At 40.0% G+C, this 18,640-nt stretch overlaps 1 pseudogene; it reads left to right on the top strand.

Annotated features, from left to right (window-relative positions):
• Nucleotides 1-1,180: 1,180 nt before the first annotated feature.
• LOC105715029 (calponin-2-like) lies at nt 1,181-10,006 on the top strand (annotated as a pseudogene).
• Nucleotides 10,007-18,640: the final 8,634 nt, after the last annotated feature.

Here is an 18,640-nt window from a genome sequence, read left to right as displayed (position 1 = left end):
GCAAAAGACCTAGAATAATCAAGACAATCATGAAGAATAAAAAAGCAGGAGAATTTAGACTTTTAAATATCAAGATCAATAGTAAGAAAAAAATTAAGAAAAATGGCTGTTGATGCAAAAAATAGACCAATAGAATAGAAAAGGAAGCCCAGAAATGGCACTGTACATACATCGTCATTTGTTTCTGATAAAGGTAACTCTCCAATTCAGCAGGATAAGTGTGGTCTTTTCAATAAATGGTGTTGGGTCAGTATGAATATCTGAATGAAAAAATCTTGATTCCTTACTCACCACACAATGCTCAAAGTTAATTTGACATGGATCACAGATCTAAATGTAAAGGCTTCTACAACAATGAATATTATAAAAAAAACTTAGGATGTCTTCATGACTTTGAGGTAGAGCCTCTTTCAACGCAAGAAGAAAACATATAAAGGAAAAATGGCTAAGTTGGGGATCATTTCTAAAGGTCTGGGCCGTTAGTAGTCCTGCCTGAATTGGGTTGTTGTAGTTTCCCTTGGGCTTTAATCACAGGGCATAGGAATACTAAGAGACATCCTAAGAACTTCCTGCATTCCGTAATGCTCTTCTTTATCTCCATTGTGGAGTAGAATCCAGTGTTTTCTTGGTAATTAAGATTAATCACTGAAGCCAGTACACTCCCTCCTTTGCCTGTCGATGCAGAGGCACGAGAAGCCCAAAGTGGTTGGGTGGACATGAACTTTATGTTGTATGAAATTGTTGTGAGTCCTGATGGATGCATTCCTACCTCTGGAACTAAGAGGCTTCTGGGCCAGCAGAGCACAATGTCATGGGGCTAGGAAGCAAAATTTTTCTGGTAGGTCACTAGGGGTGATACTGAGTGGTGCCATTCCCATTTTCATGCCTCAATTCCTAGACCTATGAACCCTGGCTATGAAAGAAATAGCACCATATTTAGGATGCTGATTTAGAATATATACAGCTTCCTGAGGAACACTGCCTTATGCCTGAAAGGTATTTCCACCTAGGTGGCACTGTAACTGAGTCTTCAAAAGTCCATTCCATGTTTCTATCAAATCTAGCTGCTTCAGGATGGTGGAGAACATGGTTAGATCAGTGAATACCATGAGAATGGGCCCCACTTCTTTTGCTATGAAGTGAGTTACTTGGGAGAAACAATGCAATGTGGAATACCACGATGGTGGATAAGACATTTTATAAGTCCATGAATGGTAGTTTTGGCAGAAGCATTGAATGCAGGGAAGGTGAGTCTGTATCTAGAGTTAATATCTAGTCCAGCAAGAACAAAACACTACCCCTCCATGGTGGAAGTAGGCCGTTGTAATCACCCTCCTGCCAGATAGCTGGGTGGTCAGGGGAATGGCACCACATCAGGACTAAATTTACTGCTGGCAGATTGGGCACCAACTGTCTGTAGCCAGGTTGGTCTTGGTGAGTGGAAGTCTATGTTGTTGATCCCATGCATAAAAACCTTAATCCCTGCCACCCTGGCCATTTGTCCATAAGCCCATTGGATGATGACAGGGGTGACTGGGGAAACAGACTGACTGGAATCCACATGGTGGATCATTCTATCCATTTGGTTATTGAAGTCTTCCTGTGCTGAGCTCATCATTTAGTGAGCATTCACATGAGACATAAATATCTTCACGGCTTTTGCCCACTCAGAGAGGTCTATCTGTATACCTCTTATCTAGGCCTCTGTCACCAATTTTTCAACCATATTTCTTCCAAGACCCTGACCATCTAACACACCATTGGCCACAGCCCATGAGTTGGCATATAATCACATGTCTGGCTGTTATTCCTCCCAAGCGAAGTGAAACACCAGCTGTACAGGTCAAAATTCTGCCCACTTGAAGGATTTCCCTTCACCATTGTCCTTCAGGGATGTGTCACAAAAGAGCTGGAGTGCTGCAGCTCCACTTTTGGGTGAGGCCTGCATATTGCACAGAATGATCTGTAAACAGGGCCTGAGTTTTCTCTTCCTCTGCCAACTGATCTACAGGGAAGTCCCCATGAGGCAACACATGTGTACTGGGAGAGAGAAGGCAGTGGAGCAGGATGGAGAATATGGGCATTTGGATCACTTCCTCATGGGCTTTTTTGTGCTTTCAGGGCCTGTTTGAGCCTGATCTCAACTCTATCACTTTCATTGATGATGGAGTGCTGCTGTGCACACCCAGCTTAAGGGCTTGGTAAGCCAGACAACACCCAGGTCATGATGGGCAGATTAGGTTGCATGGTAAGTTGTTGGTTCGGTTAAACACTCAGTCTTTAATAAGGTCCAGTAGTACTCCAAAAGGCTTTTCTCAAAAGGAGACAAGTTGTCTATAGAGAACGGCAAATCTTGCTCCCAAATCCTGATGGTTCACACTGTGATTTCCCCATAGAGGCCTGTGAAAAGCTTCAAACAGCATCCCTATCTGCCACTGACACTTCAAGCATCATTGAATCTGCTGGATCATATGGCCCATGTGGAAGAACTGCTTCTGATGGCTTTTACTAACAGGTTTTGAGGAAAAAAAATCACTTGCCAGATCAATTTCTACATACCAGATACAAGGGAATGTGCTAATTTGCTCAAGTGATGAAACCACATCTGGAGTCGCACATCTGGACCATATCTTGGAGTCACCACCTGGTTAAGCTTATGAGAATCTACTGTCATTCTCCAAAATGTGCCTGCTTTCTGCATAGGCGAAACCAGTCAGTTGAATGAGGATGTACTGGGAATTGCCACCTTTGCATTCCTCTTCAAGATCTTGGTGGCACTAATCTCTGGAATCCCTCCAGGAATGTATTAAATGCTGTTGTTTTTTCCTTACAATTTTCCTAGGTAGAGGCAGTTCTAGGACCTTCTGCCTGACGTTTCCTACCATAATAGCCCTCACTCCACCGGTCAGAAAGCCAATATAGGGACCTGGCCAGTTACTGAGTCTATGTCTTGCATATACTCAGTGGAATAACCGTAAAATGGGTTCAGGGACCCACCTTATCCGTTGTGAGATAGACCTGTGCTAAAACTCCATTAATTGTCTGATCTCTGTAAACCCCTATGTTAACTTGTGTACCACAGAGACTTTCTGAGTCTCTTAGAATTAGTATCAGTTCAGAACCAGTAATCCCTGAAAAGTCTATTTTCTTTCCCCTAATGCACTGTCACCACAGTAAAGGGCTATTGTTGGCAGGGGAGAAAAATTAACAGTATGCACTTTTGGCTGAGTAGTGGGATCCTTCCTCAAGAGAATCTGGCCTGCCCTTCATTCAGGGGGTTCTGGATCTGTACACTGGGTCAAGTCTGAGAATTGACAAATGGGTTGTGACTCTCTATTTTCATGATTCAAGTTAGACTTCTGTCTACTTGGCCTGGAACCCTTACACTTATACAAATCAAATAAGACTTCAGCAGATTAGAGACATCATGAACAACCTACCAACGTCACAGTCTCTGTGAGCCAGACTGTTCTTATTGCTTTGACTCTGCTCTGTGTTCCACTAACCACACTGGCTTTGCCTTTGGTGATTATGTCACCACTTGGCCCCTGCCATCCCAGGATCCAATTATCTCCATTTCATTTAGGTTTCCCAATTCAGTGGCAGGAGTTCTCGCTGCAATTTCTGACCAACAGAGAGCGACTACAGAGCTCTTCAAAGATGCTGGGGCTCCTCTCGCAAATTTCTTTCTCACAGTGTGATGACAGGTGGGTCCTCCAGACCCTGGGCTGGGTGAGCAGGTCTTACGTGATGAGGCCATATTAACATTCCAATATTCTTGAGCCTTTGGACACTTTCCTCTACAGCAGTGGTCCCCGACATTTTTGGCACCAGGGTCAGGTTTCATGGAAAGCAATTTTTCCATGGTTGTGGGTTAGGGGGGTGGTTTCCTGATGAAACTGTTCTACCTCATAATCAGGCGTTAGAGTCTCATAAGGAGCAAGTGACCAAGATCCCTCGCATGCACAGTTCACAGTAGGGTTTGTGCTCCTATGAGAATCTAATGTAACTGTTGATTTGACAGGAGGTGGAGTTCAGGCAGTAAAGCTTGCTTTCTCACCCCCACCCTGCTCACCTCCTGCTGTGCAGCCCAGTTCCTAACAGGCCATAGACCAGTCCGGGGGTTGGAGACCTGTGTTCTACAGTGCAGAAAGGCAGCTCTGGCATTTCAACTTCATTTAGTGTACCCCACATTTTGTTCTATGTTGCAGCCAATCAACAAAACACATGGTTAGAGTAGTTTCTTGCTCTCTGAGCTGTAGCATTATGTCTAGAACCTTTGCTTCATGGGCCCATATTGATAAACTTGACATGACCCAACTTTATGCTCCTTCCACCATTCTCCCATGTCCTTAATATCTCTTTCCACGCATATTCCCCAAAGTTCTGTCTGTATAAATCTGAAAAACATGTAGTTCTCTTGGAATGTAGCCCCCCTCCTTATTGGTCACACCTTGTGCTTCACCTTTTAGAGGCTGCTGGGACTTGAATGGACTTATAGGTCTAGAAGCAAAGAGGGTTGGTGGGGATGGGTCCCAAGGAGACTCAGCGGTAGGTGACTCAGAAGGTCCAATACAGGTTGCTTAGGCAGAGCAGAGTTAAGATCCTTCAACGCGGATGGAAGAACTTCTCCTACTGGCAAGAAAGACTCAGAAGAATTTGAGTTTCAACATTCCCACCTTCATGAAGATCTTTCCATGTGTTCCTATTCCAGTTTCCAGACCCCATTACTTCCCAATCAAGGCCTTCACTTTAACACCAGACATCTTGCTAGGTTGGTGCTGTGGTTAAATGCTGATGTCCCCTCTCCTCAAATTCCTATGTTGGAACTTAATCCCCAGTTGATAGTATAAGAGGTGGGGCCTTTGGGAAGCGACTAAGTCATGAGGGTTCTGCCCTCGTGAATGGGATGCCTGTCCGTATAAAAGACGTTGAAAGGGGCTGTCTTGCCCTTCCACTGCGTGAGGATGCAGTAACAAGGCATGGTCTGTGGGGCGGAGAGTGAGTCTTCACTAGATACTGAATCTCCAAGTGTCTTACCTTGGACTTCCCAGCCTCCAGAACTGTGAGAAATACATGTCTGTTGCTTATAAATTTCCCAGTCTAATATATTTTGTTGTAGCAGCTCAATCAGAGGAACACAGTTGGGAATTCAATTTGTGTTGTATTTCAGCTATTCACAGGATGAGCTTCTAGGCTTAGTTTTCAGCAATCTCAGCTCTGTAACTAGAGGAGGAGTTTCTTTCAGGACAGTTATAGAAACTTTCATGTCATTAATGCAGTGCTTAAGCTGGAAATCTGAGTCTGTGAGCACATCTTTTCTTCCTCTCCACATTGTCTAGTATGATTAGGAGATACTGGTCAGTCATTATACTCGTTAGTTTGACAAAAATGTTCTATTGTATCAAATACAGTCATGTGTTGCTTAACGATGGGGATATGTCCTGAGAAATGCATCATTAGGTGATTTTGCTGTGTGATTATCAGAACGTACTTACACACATCTAGATGGCATAGCCTACTACACACCTAGGCTATATGGTATAACCTACGCTCCAGGCCACAAACTTGTACAGCATGTGACTGTACTGAATACTGTAGGCAACTGTAACACAATGGTCAGTATTTGTGTATCTAAACATGTCTGATAGACAAAGTATAGTAAAAATACAGTATTATGATCTTATGGGAGCCAAGCATAGTGATTCATACCTATAATCCTAGAACTTTAAAAGGCCAAAGCAGGAGGATTACTTAAGCCCAGGAGTCTGAGACAGGCCTGGGCAATATAACAAGACCTCGTCTCTATAAATAATAATAATAATAAAAATAGCCAGGCATGTGGCATGTGCCTGTGGTCTCAGTAACCCAGCAAGTTGAGGTGGGAGGATTGCTTGAGCCCAGAAGATCGAGGCTGTGGTGAGCTGTAATTGTGTCACTGCACTTTAGCCTGGGTGACAGAGCAAGACCCTGTCTCAAAAAAAACCCAAAAAACCTTATGGAAGCATCATTGTACGTGCAGTCCATCACTGACTGAAATGTCATTATGCAGTGCATGACTGCACAAGGTTACCAGAACCTTGCCAGTTATTTCTAAATACAAAACAATTGAAAAAATGTGTTGCTATCATGCTTGAGTTACAAACAATATTAAAGAGATTTCTTTAAACTGCAGGGAATGAAACTTTATAGTAACTCAAATCCACATGAAGAAATGAGGAGTACCGGTAAAGTAAATATGTGAGCTGATAGAAAATTCTATGTAGACAACGAGACAGGAGGTTAATAAGGAAATAGAGGTCTTGAACAACAAAATGCGCCAGTTGGACCTACTTGACATTTGAAGAACATTCCATTGAACAACAGCTGAAGCACATTTCTCTCAGGTGCACGTGGAGCACTCTCCAGAGTAGACATATGTTCGGCCACAGAGCAAATCGTAATACATTAGAAACACTGAAATTATACAAAATACCTTTTCTGACCACAATGAAATAAAACAAGAAATCAATAGCAGAAGGAAAACTGGAAAATCCCCAAGTATGTGGAAATCAAATAATGCATTATTGAACACCAATAGGCTGATAGGAAATCACATGGAAAAGTAGAAAATAATTGAGACATGTAAAAATGAAAACACAATATCCCAAAACTGTTGGGATGCAGTGAAAACAGTGCTAAGTGGGAAATTTATGGCTAGAAATGCTACAATAAAAAGGACAAATATTTCAGATCAACAAACTAAGTTTATACTTTAAGGAACTGGAAAAAGAAGCACAAACTAAACATAAAGCTAGCAGGAGAAAGGCAATAATAGAGGTTAGGGCAGAGATAAACAAAATAGAGAATAGGAAAATCATAGAGATAATCAACAAAACCAGTAATAGGTTCTTAGAAAAGATTGACAAAATTGGCAAACCTTCGGCTAGACTGACCAAGAAAAAAATAGAAAGGAGACTCAAATGGTTAAAATTGGAAGTAAAAGAGAGGATATTACAATCAATTGTACAAAAATAAAGAGGATTATAAGAGAATACTATGAACGATTGTATACCAACAAATTGGATAATCTAGATGAAATGGACCCTAGAAACATACAATCTACAAAGACTGAATCATGAGGAAACAGAAAATCTGATCAGACTTATGAATACTAAAAGAATGAGTCAATAATCGCAAACTTCCCAATCAAGGAAATCTCAGGACCAGATGACTTCACTGGTGAATTCTACCACACATTTGAAGAATTAACACCAATCCTTCTCAAGCTCTTCCAGAAAGTTGAAGAGGAAGGAATACTTCCAAACTTATTCTTTTAGATGATCATTGCCCTAAAATACCAGATACCAGAGCCAGCCAAATACATTACAAGAAATCTGGAGACCAGCGTCCCTGATAAATATTGATACAAAAATCCTCAACAAAATATAGCAAACCAAATTCAACAGCATACTAAAAAGATTATACACCATGACCATGTAGAATTTATTCCTAGAATGCAAGGATGTTTCAACATACAAAAATCAATCAATGTAATACATTACATTAGTAAAATAAGAGAAATAAAAACACACGATCATCTCAATTGATGTGGAAGAAACATCTGACAAAATTAAACACCTTCTGATGATAAAAACACTCAGCAAACTAGTCATAGAATAAAACTACCTCAACATAATAAAGACCATATATAAAAAGCTTATAGCAGGCATCGTGCACTATGGTAAAAGACAGAAAGCTTTTCCTCAAAGATTAAGAACAAGGGATGGATGTCTATTTTTGACATTTTCATTCAATACGATACTGGAGGCCCGGTACGGTGGCTTATGCCTGTAATCCCAGCACTTTGGGAGGCTGCTGTGGGCAGATCACTTGAGGGCAGGAGTTCTAGACCAGCCTGGCCAACATAGTGAAACCCCGTCTCTATAAAAAATACAAAAATTGTGTGGGCATGGTGGCAGATGCCTGTAATCCAAGCTACTTGGGAGGCTGAGGCAGGAGAATTGCTTGAACTCAGGAGGTGGAGGCTGCAGTGAGCCAAGCTCCCACCACTGCACTTCAGCCTGGGCAACGGAGCAAGAATCTGTCTCAAACAACCACAACCACAACCACAACCACAACAGCAGCAACAACCACAACAACAGAACAACAACAGCAACAACAACAACAGAACAACAAACAAAAAACCCCAAAATCCAGTATAATACTGGAAGTTCCAGCCATTGCAATTAGGATGGAAAAAGGGCATCCAAATTGGAAAAGAAGTAAAATTATCTGTGATTACAAATGGCATGATCTTATATGTAGAAAACCCTAATGGTGACCCGGCACGGTGGCTCACACCCGTAATCCCAGCTCTTTGGGAGGCCGAGGTGGGCCGATCACCTGAGGTTGGGAGTTCGAGACCAGCCTCACCAACATGGAGAAATCCAGTCTCTACTAAAAAAGTACAAAAAATTAGCCAGGCGTGGTGGCGTGTGCCTGTAATCCCAGCTACTCAGGAGGCTGAGGCAGGAGAATGGCTTGAACCTGGAAGGTGGAGGTTGCGGTGAGCTGACATTGCACCATTACACCTCAGCCCAGGCAACAAGAGCAAAAACTCCGTCTCAAGGAAAAAAAAAAAAAGAAAAGAAAACCCTAATAGTTTCACATATGAAAAGTACCTGTTGGAATTAATAAACAAATTCAGCAAAGTTATAGGATAAAAAAAAATGTCATGTTGAAATGTAATCCCCAGTGGTGGGTGCCTGGGGGAGGTGATTGGATTCATGGGGGTGGATTTCTCATGAATGATTTAGCGGCATCCCCTGGGTTCTGTTCTCATGATAGGAGAGGATTGCTTGTGAGATCTGGTTGTTAAGAACTGTATGGCCCCCACCCCCACCCTCTCTCTTGCTCCTGCTGTCACCATGTGAGTGCTTGCTCCTGCTTGGCCTTCTACCATGAGTAAAAGCTCATGAGGCCTCCCCAGAAACTAGGCAGATGCCAGAGCCATGCTTGTACAGCCTACAGAACCATGAGCTAATTAAACTTCTTTCGTTTATAAATTACTAAATCTCAAGTATTCCTTTATAGCAATGCAAGAATGACCTAATACACGTTGTATGCTGAAAACTATAAGATATTGTGAAGGAAACTAAAGAGGACACATGTAAATGTGTTCGTGGATTAGAATACTTAATATCATTAAGATGTCAATATTGCCCTACAGTTTCAGTGCATTTTCTATCAAAATTCCAATTTTATTGTCTGGAATAGAAAAATCCATCCTGAAATTTATATGGAATCTTGAGAGACCCCAAAATAGCCAAAACAATCTTGAAAATGAAGAATTAAAGTTGGAGGTCTCACACTTCCTGGTTTCAAACTTCTTACAAGCCCGCCGCGACCTATTTGAGGCCAACGAGCAGTTTGAGCGTGGCAACATGACGCAGGTGCAGGTGTCTTTTCTCGCCCTGGCGGGGAGGGCCGAGACTGAGGGGCTGCAGAGCGGGGCGGACATCGGCGTCAAGTACTCGGAGAAGCAGGAGCGGAACTCCCACGACGCCACCGTGAAGGCCGGCCAGTGCGTCATCGGGCTGCAGGTGGGCACCAACGAATACGCCAGCCAGTCGGGCATGACTGCGTACGGCACGAGGAGGCATCTCTACGACCCCAAGAACCACATCCTGCCCTCCCCACGGACCACTCGACCATCAGCCTCCAGATGGGGATAAACACGTGTGCCAGCCAGGTGGGCATGACGGCTCCCGGGACCCGGAGGCACATCTGTGACACCGAGCTGGGAACCGACAAGTGTGACAACTACTCCGTGCCCCTGCAGAAGGGCTACACGCAGGGCGCCAACAAGGCGGCCAGGTCTTCAGCCTGGGCCTCCAGATATTCGACCCCAGGTATTGCCCGCAAGGCACAGTGGCCCACGGGGCTCCCTTGGGTGCGGCGACGGCCTGTGCCGGGGGAGGCCCCTGAATACCCCCCTTATTACCAGGAGGAGGCCGGCTACTGAGGCTTCCAGCACGCTCTCTCCCCACATCGTCTCACCGTCTGGGTTTTTGGATTTTTCTGTGTTTTCATCTTCTTTTGTTTTATTTTGTTTAGTGCTGCCAATCAACCGAGGGTCTGTGAGTGGCAGCGTGGGATCAGGCAGCAGGGCTTTTTTCCCCTCTTGCCTTGGTTCCTTCGCAGGACTGAGCCACCGGGCCGTGGGGGAAGGGGTCAAGGCCGTATCCCCATGCGTGTAGGGTGAGGGTCCCTGCTGGCACGTCCAGGATGTGCGTTGAGCTGTGCTGAGGAGAAGATACCTGGGCACGGAGGAAACGGGTCCCTGAAGGTTTCCAGTTGCTTTGCCTCTTCCCCCTTTTGTCAGCCAATTAGTTTGTGGTTTCTGTACCCGCAAAAGTTTCAGGAATTATTTAAATATCTATATCTATATCTATCTATCTATCTATCTATCTATCTATCTATCTATCTATCTATCTATCTGTGTATTTTTTTTTCCTGAGGAATGGGGGCGGGGGGCAGTGGAGAGGGTGCTGGAAAATGAGTCTCCTGGAAGAGGGGGCCCAGCCACGATGCTAAATATCTGAGGTTCCTGAGTGGCTGGATTTTCCTAGGCCCCACAGACCAACCTCAGACCCTCAGACCTGTCCCAGGGACCAGTGCAGAAACTGAGGCCCGTACAAGGAAATGAAATTCTGAGTTGTCGGGGCTAAGCCTGACCCCCTCTCCATGCTAATCTCCCCCACCCCACTGTGGCCTCAGTAGGTTTTTTTTGTTGTTGATATTGCCAGGCTGGAGTGCAGTGGGGCAATCTTGTCTCACTGCACCTCCACCTCCTGGTCTCAAGGGATGCTCCTGCCTCAGTCTCCCGAGTAGCTGGGACTGCAGGTTCTACACCATGCCTGGCTAATTTTTGTATTTTTAGTAGAGACAGGGTTTCACCATGTTGACCAGGCTGGTCTTGAACTCCTGACCTTAGGTGATTGGCCCACCTTGGCCTCCCAAAGTACTAGAATTACAGGCATAAGCCACGGCACCCAGTCCCTCAGTAGGTTTTAAGGAGCCTCCTTCTCCCCTTTCGGGGCCTGACCAGCTATACTGTTCTGTCTCCCCCACCCCCACCGGCCACACACCCTCTCAAGTACTGCACAGTGACCCCCACCATAAGATAATTACAGACTGTGGACCAAATGCAATAAAATCTCTGTAAGAAAAACAAAAAAAAAAGACATGTAGACCAATGGAAAAGCACAGACCGCCCAGAAATAATCCCTCACATATATATATGGTCAAATAAACTTTGACAGTAGTTCCATGACTATTGGATGGGGGAAAAAATAGCCTTTTAAAAAAATGGTGTTGGAAAAACTGGATATTTATATGCAGAGAAATAAAATTAACCCTTCGCTTAAACCATATACAAAAATTAACTCAAAACGGGTCAAAGACCTAACTGTAGGCACTAAAACTATAAAATCCTTAGACGAAAGCACAGGGGGAAACGTGCAGGACATTGAAATTGGCAATGATTTTTTGCGGGGGGTAAAACACCAAAGGCACAGGCTACAAAACAAAACAAAATAAAAAGCAGATAAATTGGATTACCTCAAAATTCCAAACTTCTGTGCATCAAAGAAAACTATCAGTAGATGGAAAAAGGGACCAGTAGAATGGGAGAAGATATTTGCAAGTCATATATCTGATAAGAGGTTTATGTCCAGAATATATAAAGAACTCTTACAACCCAACAACAACAGTGACAACAAAAAACCCAAATGACTTGATTAAAAAATGGACACAGAACTTAACAGATGTTTCTTTCAAGGAGATATACAAATGGATAATAAGCACATGGAAAGAAGCACAGCATCACTAGTCATTAATGAAAAGCACATCAAAACCACAATGAAATACTGTCTTATACCCATTAGAATGGCCACAATGTACACATTGAAAACAACAGAAAACAATGAACATTAGTGAGAATGTGGAGAAATTGGAACACTTTTGGTAGCGCTGCTATGGAAAACAATATGGTGGTTCCTTGAACAGTTAAAAATGAGGCTGGATGTAGTGGCTCATGCCTGTAATCCCAGCATTTTGAGAGGCCAAAGCAGGAGGGTCATTTGAGGCCAGGGGTTCAAGACCAGTTTGGGCAACATAGCAAGACTCTGTCTCTACAAAATAATAATAAACCCAGCTGGGCATGGTGGTGCATGCCTGTGGTCCCAGCTATTGCTGAATGAAGTGGGAGGATTATTTGATCCAAGGAGGTCGAGGCTACAGTGAGCTATGATCATGCCGATGCACTCTAGCCTTGGGCAACAGAGTGAGACCTGTTGCTACACAATTTTTAAAATGAAATTATCATATGATTCAGAAATTCAACTTCCGGTTATATATCCAAAAGAACTGGAAGCAGGATCTTGAGGAGCTATACGCACAACTATGTTCATAGCAGTATTATCCACAAAGCCAAAAGGTGAAAGCCACCCACAGGTTCATCAATAGGTAAATGTATTTTTAAAACGCGATGTACATAATGGACTATAATTCAGCCTTAAAAATGGAAGGGCATTCTAAAATATGCTACCACATGGATGAACTTTGAAGACATTATGCTAAGTAAAATAGGTCAGTCACAAAGAAAACAAATATTGTATAATTCTATTTATACAGCATACGTAGAATAGTTAACCTCATAGTCAAAGAATGTAAAACTGTGGTTTCTAGGGGTTGAGGGTAGGGAGAATGGGGAGTTACTGTTTAATGGTAGAATTCTAGTTTTATGAAATAAAAAGAGAATTGGAAATGGATGATGGCAGTAGTTGCACAACGTGAATGAGCTTAATAATGCTGAACTCTACACTTAAATATGATTAATATGGGAAATTTTATGTTATATTAGTTTACCACAGTTAAAAATAGTAAAAAGAAGTCCATATAAATATATATATTTCACTTCTCTTAATTTCTTTTATATGATTACATAAAGCAATTGTTATAACATTGTATTATTGATTTAAAACATATATAGATTTAATATGTATGATAACTGTACAGAGGAAGCTGAGGGAATGAAGGTATACTAGAACAGAGTTTCCATAGTTTGCCAGAATTGTTATGATTCCCTTGATGTAGACCATAATTAATTAAGATGTATATTGTAATCCCTAAACCTGCCACTACAAAAAGTACAAAAATACAGTTCAAAAAATCAAGAGGAATTAAATGTTACACTAAAAGTATCTATTTGATACAAAGGAATATAATGAATAAAGAACAAGGAACAAAAACTCATGAGACATAATAGAAAACAAATAGTAAAATGGCAAATGTAAATTTAACCATATCAGAATAACATATGTGAATGGACTACTCAAAAGGCGGAGGTGTTAGACTGGATGAAAAAAAATTTACTATATGCTGTCTGTAAGTGTCATATTTTAGCTTCAAAGACACAAGAATTTAAAAATAAAAGAGGGAAGGTATATGCCATGCAAACAATAACCATAAGAGAACAGGAATGGCTATGTTAATAGCAACATATATTTTAAGACAAAAATATTTCTGGAGACAGTGATATTTCATAATGACAAAAGGAAGATATAACAATTGTGAATGTCTATGCGTGAAACAAGAGAGCTGTCAAATATTTGAAGCAATAACTGACTGAATTGGAAGGAAAAATAAACCATTCAGCAAGTTAGAGACCTAAAAACTTGACTTTCAATAAATGATGGAAAAAGTAGACAGAAAATCACTAAATGAATAGAAGACTTGAACAGCACTATTGACCAGCTTCATGTGAGAGCGAGAGAACACTTGAGTCAACCAATGACAGCATAATACATATTCTTGTAAGTACACTTGAAACCTTCTCTAAGATAGATGATATGCTATACTATCAAATAAATCTCAACAATTTAAAAGAAATGAAATAAAAAAGGATATTCTCTGAACACAAAAGAATTAAATTAGATATCAACAGTGGGGAGGAATCTGGGAATTTTTCAAATATTTATAAGTTAAAACAACATACATTAATCCCTCCTGATCCTTGCTTTCACTTTCTGTGGTTTTAGTTATCTGCAGTCTGAAACAGTCAATGGAAAATTTCAGAAATAGAAAATTCATAAGTTTTAAATTATAAGCCATTTTGAGTAGCATGATGAAATCCTGCTCTGTTTCTCCTGGGAAATGAATTATTACTATGTCTGGGGTCTCTATGCTGCCTACCTTACCCACCCATTACCCGCCCACTTAGCGGCGCTCTTGGTTATGTTTGACTGTCCCAGTGTCACCGTGCTTGTGTTCAAGTAACTCTTATTTTACTTTATGGCCCAAAGCACAAGAGTAGTGATGCTGGCAGTTTGGATACACCTAAGAGAAGCTATGAAGTGCTTCCTTTAAGGGAAAAGGTGAAAGTTCTCAATAAGGAAAGAAAAAAAACTATATGCTAATGTTGCTGAGATTTATGGTAAGAACAAATCTTCTATCCATGAAATTGTGATGAAAGAAAAATAAATTCATGCTAGTTTTGCTGGCACACGCCTCAAACCACAGAAGCTATGGCCACAGTGCGTAAGCGCTTAGTTAAGATGAAAAAGACTTTTTATTTGCAGGTGGAAGACAGGATGTGTACTGATGGACAGGAGTTGGGTTTGGTGTTATCAGAGGTTTCAGGCATCCATGGGGGTCTTGCAGTATATTCCCTGTGGATAAGGGGGTACTATTGTACTTCTAGATAACTTTTGGTAAAATAAGTCAATGTATCTTGGATTGAGTTTATAAGAATATGCAACTTACAGAATACAACTAAAGCTATGTTTAGAGGGAAATTTATATATTACACCCATATTAGAAAAAAATAAAGCTCTCAAAACAATAATCTGAACTTCCACCTAATGAACTAGAAAAAGAAGAGCAAACTAAGCCCAACACAAGCAAAAATAAAGAAAGAAAAAACAAAAGATGATTAGGAAGAATGACATAGAAAATGGAAAAATAACAGAGGAAAAACAAATAGGGAATTTCAATGTAAATCAAAAGTGGTCTTTGAAAAGACTTTTTACAATTTCACACATCTTTACATAGGATGAGCAAGAAAAACTAGAAAACATAACAAGTTACCAAAATTGGGACTGAAAGACAGGACATGACCACCAACCCTATAGATATTAAAAAGTTTCTGTGGCAATACTATGAATAACTTTATATCAACAAATTAGACAATCTAGGTGAGTTGAGCTATAGCTTCAAAACAATGCCTATCAAATTTCCAGTAGGCTTTTTCTTGGTAGAAATTAGCAAAATAATCCTAAAATTTCCATGGAAATCCAAGAAATTAGAATAGCCAGGGAAGTTTTAAGAAAAAAAGATTTATATTACTTGATCTCAAATTTACTACCTAGGTGTAATTACCAAGACAATGTGGTGCTGGTATAAGGGTAAGCAGAGGTAGAATTGAGAATGAAGTAAAATTGAGAATGCACAAAAGAATAAACTCTTATGGTCAATTTAATTTTTAACAAAGTTGCCAAGGCAATTCGGTGGGGGAAAAAACAGTCTTTTCTACAAATGGTGCTGGTATGTTTATATGTTTATATGAAAAAGCATATACAGATCTTTACCTACAGCATATCTACAAAAACAACTCAAATAGATCATACACCTAAACGTAAGAGCTATTATAATAAAACTTTTCAAAGAAAACAAAATGTTCTTCATGACCTTAGATTGAGCAATGAGTTCTTAGAGATATGATACCAAAAACATATTTCATACATGAAATAATATTTGAATTAATCAAAATTAAAACCTTTTTGCTTTGAAAAGAAAACATTAAGAAATTGAAAGACAAGCAAGAGACTGGGAGAAAGTACTTGCAAATCACACGTGATAAAGGACTTGAATTCAGGATATAAAAAGAACTCTTAAAACTCAGTAAAAAGAAGACAACTTAATTTTTTTTTTTTTTTTTTTTTTTGAGACGGAGTTTCGCTCGTTACCCAGGCTGGAGTGCAATGGCGCGATCTCGGCTCACCGCAACCTCCGCCTCCTGGGTTCAGGCAATTCTCCTGCCTCAGCCTCCTGAGTAGCTGGGATTACAGGCACGTGCCACCATGCCCAGCTAATTTTTTGTATTAGTAGAGACGGGGTTTCACTATGTTGACCAGGATGGTCTCGATCTCTTGACCTCGTGATCCACCTGCCTCTGCCTCCCAAAGTGCTGGGATTACAGGCTTGAGCCACCGCGCCCGGCCAACAACTTAATTTTTTTAAAAAAGAAATATTTGGATATTATACAAACATATATATATATAAAAAACATATATATAAGTTTTATGTGTGTATATATATCATATGTATCCAAATCTTTATATATATAAAGATATGTAAAGATCTTTATATATAACTATATATGCTATATGTATATAAAGATTTAGATATATGTATAACATATATCTGTTATATATATATGTGTTGGTGTAATATCTAATATATAGCTATATTATCTATCTAATATAAAGCTATATTATCTATCTAATATAAACAGATTATCAATATTATAAGCTGTCAGAAAAATGTAAGTTAAGACAGATGTTATACTTCTTTACACACCAACTAGAATGGCTGTGATAAAAAAAGATAATACAAATATTGTGAGGATCTGGAGAAACTTGAGCCTTTATACTTTGCTGATAGGAATATAAAATGTTACAGAAAAAAGTTTGGCACTTCTTAACAAGTTAAATGTATATCAAATATTTAAAGAAGAACTACTACTCATCTTTTTACAGATGCTTCCAAAAAACAGAAGAAAAAATAAAGCATTCCAACTCACTCTATGAGGTTTAAAAATCAAGAGGAATTGAATGCTACAAAACCCTGATACCAAAAACAGACAAGGATATCACAAGAAAACAAACTATTGCCCAATATCTCTTATAGATGTAAAAATAATAGCAAACTGAATTCAGCACATATAAAAAAGATTATACTTCCTGACCAGGTGGGATTATCTCTGGAGTTGGTTTAACATTTGAAAGTAAAAAACTAATGTAGTACACAATATTAATAGAGTAAAAGCCACAACCACATGGTTCACTCAATAAATGCAGAAAAAGCACTGGACAAAATCCAACGCTTTTTGATTACTGAAACACTACAAAAACTAGGACTAAAAGGTTAACTTTATCAAACTGATAAAAAGCATCTATGAAAATTCTCAGCTAGCACTATCCTTAGTGGTGAAAGATCATGCTTTTCTCCTAAAATCAGGAGCAAGAAGAAGATGTTTGTTCTCCCAGTTCTATTTAGTCCTGTATAGCCAGGATAATTAGGCAAGAAAAAGAAATGAAAGGCATTTGGATTGGAAATAAAGAAGGAAAATTATTTGCAGATGACCTGATCTTGTACATAGAAAATTCTAAGGAATTCCCTAAAAAACTATTACAAGAAATGAGTTCAGCAAAGTTGTGGAATACAAGATTATTATTTGAAAATCCACTATACTTCTATACACTAGCAATGAAAAATCCAAAATGAAATTTAAAAAGAATTCCACTTCCACTAGCACTAAAAAGATAAATACCTAAGAATAATAACAAATGAAGTGTGAGACTTGTACACTGAAAACGACAAAACTTTATTGTAAGAAATTTAGGCTCTAAATAAATAGAAATAAATGTCTATGGGTGGAAGACAACATCGTCAAATGAGCAGTACTCCTCAAATTGATCAATAAATTCCTATTAAAATGCCAGTAAGCTCTTTTTTATATCCTAAAATTCATATGAAAATTCAAGGATCCTGGCCAGGCACGGTGGCTCAAGCCTGTAATCCCAGCACTTTGGGAGGCCGAGGCGGGCGGATCATGAGGTCAAGAGATCGAGACCATCCTGGCCAACATGGTGAAACCCCGTCTCTACTAAAAATACAAAAATTAGCTGGGCGTGGTGGCATGCGCCTGTAGTCCCAGCTACTCGGGAGGCTGAGGCAGGAGAATTGCTTGAACCTGGGAGGCAGAGGTTGCAGTGAGCCAAGATTGTGCCACTGCACACCAGCTTGGTGCCTGGTTATAGAGTGAGACTCTGTCTCAAAAAAAAAAAAAAAAGAAAAAAGAAAAAAAGAAAATTCAAGGATCCTGCAATAGCTAAAACAATTTTGAAAAAGCACCAAGTTGGAGAACTCAAACTTCCCAGTGTTAAAACATACTACAAAGCTACAATAATCAAGACAGTGTGGTACTGGCATAAGGACAGACACAATGGTTAATTGACAGTCCAGAAGTAAACTCTTACATTTATAATAAGTTGATTTTTGTCAAGGATGAGAAGACAATTAGATAGAAAAAGAATATTCTTTTTTAGTAAATTGTGTGGAGACAATTGGATATCTGCATACAAAAGCATGAAGTTGGATCCTCTACCTCATACTATCTACAATAATTAACTAAAAATTAACCATAGACATATATACAAGAGCTAAAGCTATTAAACTCATTGAAAAAACATAGGATTAAATCTTGATGGTCACAAGCTGGGCAATGGTTTCTTTGCTTTGATACCAAAAGTACAAGTAATAAAAAGAAAAAGAGGTAAATTGGGCTTCATAAAAATTCAAAACTTCTGTGCTT

Source organism: Aotus nancymaae, unplaced genomic scaffold, assembly GCF_030222135.1.
Source record: "Aotus nancymaae isolate 86718 unplaced genomic scaffold, 86718_ANA_hifiasm-v0.15.2.pri h1tg000012l, whole genome shotgun sequence".
Taxonomy (NCBI): Eukaryota; Metazoa; Chordata; class Mammalia; order Primates; family Aotidae; genus Aotus; species Aotus nancymaae.
The sequence above is the reverse complement of the archived record's forward strand: the minus strand, read 5'-3'. Positions and strand labels throughout refer to the sequence as shown.